The sequence below is a fragment of the Ixodes scapularis genome, unplaced genomic scaffold, assembly GCF_016920785.2.
Source record: "Ixodes scapularis isolate PalLabHiFi unplaced genomic scaffold, ASM1692078v2 PGA_scaffold5__190_contigs__length_132052651, whole genome shotgun sequence".
Lineage (NCBI taxonomy): Eukaryota > Metazoa > Arthropoda > Arachnida > Ixodida > Ixodidae > Ixodes > Ixodes scapularis.
In genome coordinates this window covers 8598617-8608030 of record NW_024609880.1, presented here as the reverse complement: position 1 = coordinate 8608030, position 9414 = coordinate 8598617, and positions in this window count along the sequence as shown.

Genomic DNA, 9414 nt, shown 5'->3' with positions numbered 1-9414 from the left:
CACCAACCTGAGAGATTTCTGTCAAATATTCACATTTAACTCTAAAGACTATAAACAAAACTCCTACTGCAATGCAGAGACGTATAGCGGGGCCAGTGGGTGTGGTGACGAAGGTGCCGGAGAGGAGGAAAGGGAGGAGAACGCTGAAGGAGGAAGAGAGAAGGCAGCAAAGAGGCAAAGAGGAGACGACCGCCATTTGACGCAAAGCTGTCGGCACGGAGCACTGTTGAGGCTACGCGTCGTTTGCTACGGGCTTATTTCTTTTTTCTGCCTGAATAAAAGTTTGCATTCAAACATGGAGGAACTCCTTTCTTTAGGTTTTTAAGTCACCGAGGAATAACACTATATCATTTTATTGCCAGAGCTTGGCAAATAAAAGGAAAGATCCGAAATTTGAATATCGATTCCATGCCGGGCAAATGAATGAAAATGGCTGCCCTCCCCGCTCAGCTGGGAGCAGCCTAGAGTTCACGCGCATGCGCTCACGCCTCTTTCTCTGTGCCGCGGGCTGATTAGCTCAATCGGAAGAGAGACGTTACGGTAGCGAAATCATAGACTGCCAGACTCTCCCCATATATGGCTCTGCTGCAATGGAAAGATTTTCGTACCTTCGTGCTCAGCGAGTGCCGACTGGGGATACAACTCCAGTTCATACACTCGCTGAGCATGACGATAGAGTGTAGCAGCAGAGGGCTGGTGCCTGGATAGAAAGAGTTTAGTTGGCACACCAAGAGGCTAACGAATAAAAATGGGTACTACTCTGAGCAAAATGCCAAAAAAGCGTGGATCTCGGCTTGACACTAACAGCGGCTCACAGTATCTATTTTACTGAGAGAGGGGTACTAAATCATAATTTTCAGCTACCTAGTCAAACTAAATATTCTTCCCAGCTTGCTTTTTAGGAAAATCTCTCAATGTACAAGAACTACTAAGACAACGGCTAAACAAGAAAAAGCAATGGCAAAACCAACAATCGAATTCGCCTGCTCTCCAGTAGCACCACATCAATGGCAGGCAGACCTGCAGAATGAGCAAGCAGTTTAAAAAACAGAGTATGTCCTATGTATATTTTTTTATGCTGCAAAGCAAGTGCTGGAAGGTTTCACGACATTAACGATATTTCTTGCAATCAGTTGAGAACAAATTAGAGCAGTAAACTTGTCCTTGCTCCTGGCATAACGTTTTAGTGTTGGCCATGGAAACTCACATAAATTTGTAAATAAAAACAAAGAAGACTAACCTTCATAAAAAAATCTAACTTTGGCAAAGAAAAGTTACCTTGAACAAAATATGTATGATACAGTTATACAGCGTCCATTTGTGTGCTTTACCAATTTTTAGGCAAATCGGCGACAATGAAAATACGTTTGAGTGCAATTAAGGGAAAGACAGAAAGGGTGCATACCTACAACAAAAAAATTTAGAACGACCACTGGCAGGAAACTCTGGTGAGGCTCTTGGAGCGACTCCCTGCAATGTGCCTGCGCAGACCACAGAATAAGATCGGTCAGAGCTTGCAGCCATAAGGTGCTTCATACCATGAAGTTACAGAAGCGGGTGCAATTGGAAGCAAAGTGCCTTTCATTTCTCTGCAGATCGAAGAGTTTAATAGCTAGTATGCATTCATAAGGTGATACAGTCATGAATGCACAGACTTTTCAATGCAGCGCTATATCACCAACTTGTTAACTATGCCGGGCAACACTAAAAACCGAGAGAATTATTTTAAACTATCTCAGCTTAAAGTTAACCACGACAGAAGCTTCAAGCCATTCTTGCGAATTCAGTGCACAAAGCAAGCCATGTGACCTTCTAGTTGGACGCCATGGTACGTCCAGCTTATAATCATGTGTCATGCTGTTTTTGCTGCAATGGCTTGTAGTGGCAGAAGTGGTCCAGCTTAAAGAGACTCAAAGTATAGACGTTTGTGAGTGGGGCCCTCACCTAGTCTGCAGCTACATTGCGAAATAGGACGTTCCAACCGGGATGTTTGCTGCCTGTAACAACACGACCAGCTTGTGCCCAGCGATTGTTCGAGCTGAGTACATGTCCTCGACAGTGCCATTGTTTGACAAGCATTTTTATGAATGCTAAACATGACTGACTTACAGAGAGACTTCACCTCAACGACTAATGACTTGGGATATTTCACTGACTACTGATATATCAACTAAATGGAAAACAATTACCTGGAGAGCATTAAATTTTTCAAGAGGCTGGGTCGACTCCGCATTAAGTTGAAGGAGTCGATGCGTAATAGGACAATACAAACAAAAAGATGCCTTAGAATTCCTTTTGCACCCCCAAAATGATGTGTTTTTGAAGGTAAGGTACACAATGTTCTTGATTCAGAAAGTGCCTCAGCTGTACAAATGCATATGCAATAAGGGCACTTGCCAAGCTTATTCTACTCAGCTCTGTGCAGGTTAAGCTAAGTTAGAGTATAGAAGTACGCGCTCACTGACACCATGAGAAAGGCAGGGAGAAGTCTCCGTTGTTCCACCTCCAGCCCGTCTGCTACCTTCGATGACGTTTCTGCGCCTCAGGAGCCTGGAGCGAGCACATCTGTCCAAAGCGAGGTGAAAAGCACAAGCACGTGCTGGAGGACGCCCAGCCATTCTCTTTTTGTCATCGGCTATACTACATATTTTTAGAAAGACATATTTTTAAGTGAGAAAAAGTATTGCCAATATGCAGTGCACCTTAAAGATAACAACAGTTGCTATTCACCATTTTCCAAATAAGTGCTCCCACATATATGAACATCTACACATGAGGTGCGTGAGTAGGTTCAGGACTGAGAGGCTAGAAAACGAAGCGCTCACAAGGCTTGTCTGGCCCTTCCAATCATGCGGGTAAATTCGTCGCAAATCCCCGATTATTAGACAAAATGATTTAGAATGAGCAAATCTTGTCTACGCCCGAGGTAGAACATTGAATTGTGATTCCCCCATATTGTGCGAACCATCCTTCAAACTGCGGTACCACCTGCAAATAAACAATGTTGTGCTGTGGCACGTGACCATGCTGCCTGGTTCAGAGGAAAACCACTGCTCGTGTTGAAGACGCCATCCCACAATGTACAGGCAACAATGTTTAACAAACTAAAATAAAATTTATAATATTCAATAGACACAGAAAGGCTCACAAGGTGTCGACACCATTATTGCTGTTGTTGGTTTTACTCTTGCATACAAACAAAAGTGACTTCCTCTTGCGTCCGCTGTACAGTAAAACCCCCTTATCTTCGTGGCGCCTATTTCTTCTGGAATCGGTCACAGAGGACATAATCGTAGCCACTGAATTCTGCAAAATAAAAGGCTGCGAAAATTAAAAGTTCGCCAACACTAAGGGGTTTACTGTTCTTCCGTGCGTCACATGATGTTAACACTTCAAGGAGGCTGACGGTATTGGTCTAAGAAACAATTGACCTATGAAAAAAAATGCCCTTCTCCAGGTTAGGCATGCGAGGTTCTTTTCCACTACCTATAAGGTGGCAAGTTTGTTTCGGCAGAGCTTTTGGTAAAACGGAGTCACAAAAGTAGCTATACTTGGCGTCAACTATTTTGTGCTGCATTATAAAGCTAGAGTAGATTCCACAGTGCTTCAGCAGAGCACTGTTTGTTGCGAGAGCATATGTGGTTTAGTGTTGCATCCCATGTGCATGATCCATAGAAAGTAGCGCTGACAGTGTTGGAGCACTGCAAATAATAACAGCCGACTGTAGAAGCATTGAGAGATGCACGCATGCGAACTGTGCATTTCTTAAAAGTGGATTCGAGCAAAGGTAAAAACAATATGCATACTTACGACGGCCATATTTGCCTTTCCGAAGCACGACCACTTTTCCCTCAGTAGCACCATCCAGTAAGAAGCACCAGCAACACGCCCATGAGACGCCGCCGACTCCTGGATTGAATGACGACCCGCCTGAGGTCTTGGAAGGAGATCCGGAACACTGCTTTAGGCCATATGTTGTATCTGGTGGGGAAGGGACTAAAAATAAAAATTAACAAATTTATCTGAAGCGCTACATTCCTATAGGATAGCAGTATTTTTTTAGGCCCGTGATGCGTTTTAATTAAACACAAATGGTTGGTTTATATGATGAACCAGCAGCCCATATTTACGCAGTGTCTACCGTTACGTCCGACGTAACCCAAAATAAAAATTAAAGTTACCGTATTTACTCGAAAATAGGTCGAACCCTATATGTTGGACCCACCGAAATAAAAAAAAAAAAAATTCAAATATAGGTCGACCTTTTTTTTATTTTTAAGAACAGGGGAAATTTTGGGCAAAAGAAACAAAACTTTATTTACATCACTCAGCTAAATCACGGGGCGATGCCAAAAACTTAATCACCGTCAGAACTTCTGGAGATGTCATCGTCGTCCGAAACCTCGTCAGCTTGGTAGACACCCTCGCAAATTCGCCACAATACTTCACTGACACCGTTGTAAAATGACGACAAGAAGAAACGAAACAAGATGCGAAGCGACGAAAGACAAACTACAAAGACGCAAGCAAAGCCGCCGTGTCACCATGAGCAACACGCGATCCGAGCGTTGGCCAAGCCGCCTCAAGCAACAAAGAAAAATAATTGTTTTCTTTTTTTTTTCTGCGCGTTTGTGAGGATAAAGGGCAAAGTGCATGGCGCATCGCGTTCCTCCCCGTCTCCGTAGCCCAGCAAGGGGAACGCTAGTGGCTAGGGGCGCGATGGCGGAACGAGACGCCCGAGAGATGCCCGCGATAGCGGCACCGGCCACCGCGGGCGACTCATTTCGGTTGTCTTCGTGCACCAAAAGCTTTTTGAAACAACAAGTGGCGCGGCTCTACGGCAACGCCGGCTCGGTGACTCGATAGCTTAATGCCTCCGGTAGGGTCGCAAAATTTGGTCGCGAATGTAGGTCGAAATTCTTTGGTCACGATTTCCGAAAAAGAAAAAAAAGGTTGACTTATATTCGAATAAACACGGTAGTCAGCCGCGCGACGAGACACACATTATGAAAACGATTGGTGCGAGCGACCAAGGCGATGAGCGACGTTTTCTAGAAGCCCAAGAACCAAGCGGCGCAAGCAGCGAGAGTGAGAAATCTTCGTCGCTCAGCGCCGGCACACGTAGCTTCTCGCCGTCGCTCGTCTCGTGGATCGCTATATTGCTTCTTACCATTGCATTGAGACCAGCCTCGCAGCCAACCGTAACCAGTCTTGACTTTTTTTTTAAAGCCGCCCAGGTAGAAGTTAACATCGAGTACATGGGAGGCACTCACTTGATCGAATGACGTTTTAGCGAACGCCCATGTTTCATCGAACGACACTTTAGCGAATAGTCGGACGCCGCGAAGCGGCGTTTTTGGGTGGGCCAAGTGAGTTCATATTTTTGTAAGAGTTGCCGCAGACTGTCGCCGCGAAGCGGCGTAAAGCGCAGCGCGACGGATGGGTTAACGCGCGCCCCCGTTATTCGCTAAAACGACCATTCGCTCAAATGTCGCCGTTCGCTAAAATGTCATTGGCTCTTGTGATACGGACCCTCGAGTACATACATCGTTTTCAAGCATGGCTCCTCGTTCATTGCTCGATTTACATTTTCGGTAAATGACAAACCGCAATGAAGCACAATTATTCTAGTTCGAAATTGTCACGAACACTTGGCACGCTTGCTTACACTGTAGCGCACCTAACGTAATTTAAAAGTAGTACGAAAACGGGACGAGGTTCGCTTACCGCTTCACGCAGACAGACGCCTTCGGATCCTAGGCCTCACGGCCGAACTGGGAAGTCGCCTGCAGTCTGGCATTCGGACGAGTCGAGCCGGCCTGATCCAGGCTGAGCACGTCTGGTTTAACTTTGAGAGGCGCCGTCGAGTTGAGAGCCAGAGACGCAGTAGAAATGGACCGTAAAACATCTGTCCCGTAAAACGCAGAACGAGCCAACGACTCCAAAACCACTACGTCGCCATCTCGCCATCTCCGCGACTACCGGAAGCCACGGAAGCGTGGAAGCCGGGAAGTTAGAGCATCCTCGATCATCCGCACCGGTGCGCACCGGGGCACTAAGGTGCGCCCCTTCAGCTTCGATCAAGTGCACCGGTGCGCACCGGACGTCCTCGATCAACGAAGCGCACCCTCCCGGTGCAGCTTTTCGTTGCCCCAACGCGCACCAAGAAAATCGGCGGTGCGCCGGGGGGGCAGTCCCATCAGGCATTGCGGCCAGGAGCGGGAATCGAGAAGATGGCGGGAGTAGCAGACGCCCAGACTATCGAGATGGCGATCTTGCAAAAACGAACACGCCTCGCAGCTGCACTAGATGATTTCCTCGGGTCTTCTGACGGCGAGACGACGAGCTTCTCACCATCGCCGCGATTACTGGCGATTGCTGCGGTGGCAAGGAGCGCCCGAAAAGCACGAACTTCGTGGAAAGCGGCGCGAAGCGTTTCGATGACAGCGAGGTGCGGCTATTATCTGGTGTTTCGTTTTCTTGAACCAATAATGATGGCCAACATATACATCTGAAATTGTCACCCGCTTCGTGACCCCATCGACAATCACGTCCACGATGTTTATTTCTGTGGGACCGTCAAATCTGCGAGTAAAAAAAATAGAAGAAATCGACAGCAGACGGGCACCGCGCGCTGACCTACGCAAGAAAAAACGAACAAAACGGGAAGTGACGCAATGTGGAGCTCGCCGCGGTGCACCGGCGCGGCGCAGTTGGTCCTCGATGTTGCACCGACATCGCGCTGCACGACCGAGGAGCGCTGTGCACTGTGCTGGTTTCAGGGCGATTCCGGTGCGAGGTGATCGAAGATGCTATTAGAAAAGGCGCGGCAGCGGAAGCCACTGGGTGTAAGCTTTACTTTTCGGTTTCGCCAACCTCCGGACACAGAGCGAGTTGCGCGGCTCGAACACGGATGGCACCACCATAGAGGTGTACAGCAGCGCCCGCGTGGTCGGAGGCGCTCCTTACTATAAACTAAACAAAACAATATTGAATCAAACCTAATTCAACTTTAGTTATGACTGCATATTATTTTACTAAATACAAATTACGTATTCCTAAAGATATAATATATTTTTTAAATGTTCATGTCAACATCACACTCTCGAAATTTTGCTTTTTTTCTGTTTTTTCTTTTGCGTTTCTAAAACGAAACAGCTGCCTATGCGCATGCGCGCTTGCGCTCTGCGCGCTCTGAAACCGGTGGACCGTTGTGGAGGCGTCCGTGGGTCTGCTCGGTGCTTTCGCGCTTTCGCTCGCCTTCGGAGCTTCAAGCTCCGGCGCCTCGATCATCGTATTGCGCGACCTTCGCACTTTCGGGCAAGTGAAAAGCTTTTCGTGTCTTTAAATCACCTCATTTGTGATTTAAAGAAGTCGTGCCCTAGCAGCGTCGGGGACAAGAAGCACCCGTTCGTTCAGATCCCAACTGACGACGGTGAGTTTGAAAGTTTTCACCCCAAATGAAACTTTTCCTAAGCTGATTTTCCAGCCACAAATTGCACCATTTAAGGGTGTTGTACTCTTTTAGGTAATTGAATATATCGTTTCATTTTTGAAATTTACAAAATGTCACCGTGATTTCATTGCGATGTACCCATTTCGGCGAGCGTTCTTAGCACGGTTTTGTGGATGAAGACCGTCCTGCAAATATTTTATGATCTGTAGACTGTTGGCGAAATATCAAGTCCTCAACCTCTCGTTGATCTCGTTCACACCAGTGTCGATCCCCGTCGAGTAAATTGTAGTCTCTATATAAATATTCTTCTCCCAGTTTTATAATATTTCGGAGTTCACAGCTTATAATATCTGCCCGTTTTTATTAATGTATCTCGTGTAGATTCCTTTACAGCCCTGCGACTCGTTTTTTCACGTTTTATTTTTTTCAGAAATAAATAGAAAGCTGGATAGTGAAATAATTTTTAAGACACTTTTAAAATCTTGAAAGATTTATGCATAGAAAGGTGGAATGCAGACAGCATTCTGCCTTTCTTGCTATCCGTCCTTTCATGTGTAATTCTTCCGAAAGTTTTTACACCTCCCAACGCACTCCCCTCAAAACAATTAAAACACGCGTTAGGCATTTTGTTTTCGTTTGTTGCACATAAAATAGCATCATTTGCATTGTTTTTTTTTTCTTTTTGTGTATTCATAGAGTTTCTCAAGGCATGAAAATCACTCCAACAAGTCTCAGGGGCAGGGAACCCCAATAGACAAAAGGTATGTCCGTGGTAACTTTTTTGTGAAGTGCACTTGATTGTTGGCCAACCTATCAAGCTTCCTGAATATGTAACCATCAGCATGCTAGGTTCCGCCGTAGTGATCTATGCAGTCTAATCTACGACCAACTGTAATGTAAAACCAGAGTGGCTGGGGCAAAGAGAATTACAACAAAAACAAAAGGATAGTAGGAGCAGCCCTCTGCAATATTTCATAGCCCTGTTTCTCTTCTGCAAGTGTATGTGTTGTGACGAGACAAACCAATGTGTTCTTACATTGCCCTGTGCAGATCCTGGGAGGATAGGGAACACACATACAGCAAAAATTAGAAAGAGCAATGAAGTGGCTGGCCCATCCCATGGGCATCATAGGATCTCGGTGGCCCACACCAAGAAAACCTGGTTAAACTCGTGGTTCAACTTGACGATGCAAGCGACAGGTATCGGAAGCTCATCAAGAGGCCAAGAGAAACGAGAAATACCAAAGTGGTCTACAGAGAGCTAGGTCTACACATTATTAAGTCTCTAAAGATTTTGGTTCAAGTCTGTAATTAAGCAACGAATAAGTTTGCCCGAATTACAATTCATTGTGTTAACTGTTTATTTGCATGGACCAGTCAGAATGACGCGAGCTTTCAACTAGGCATGAGATCTTTTGGCTGTGCTTCTTGAGACCATCGAGAGACAATGTTGTCCACTGCGTCAGCAGGTCTCTCTTTGCACGATTTTTATGGAGCAAAATCATAGACTAACAGAAGCTTCTGAGCATCCACTTTGTTTAGACACGTTGTTAGCCTGCTGGTGGCCAACAACCTCTAGGCAGTTTTCTTTTTAGGGTGGGAGGGCGAGGGGGGAAATATCTGTTGCTTTGAACAAGTGATTCCAGGACCTTTGGCAGCTAGAATTCAAACTGCGTATTTGGAGTGTTTCACTCTTTAAGATCTCAAGTTTTGGTGGACAATATCTGACCCACTAAAATTTTGCATTATTGTCTTATTACACAGGTTGAAGAATTTATGTTTTATCGTAATATACGTTCAAGTTGGTATTTGAGATTCCACAACCTATAACCATTTAAATATCTTCTTAGACATACCTCACCGCAGGCACGTAGTTAGGATTTTGTTTCGGGAGGGGGGGGGGGGGGGGAGAGAGGGGGCCGCTTATGACAAATGCTGTATGGGGGGAGGGGGAGAGG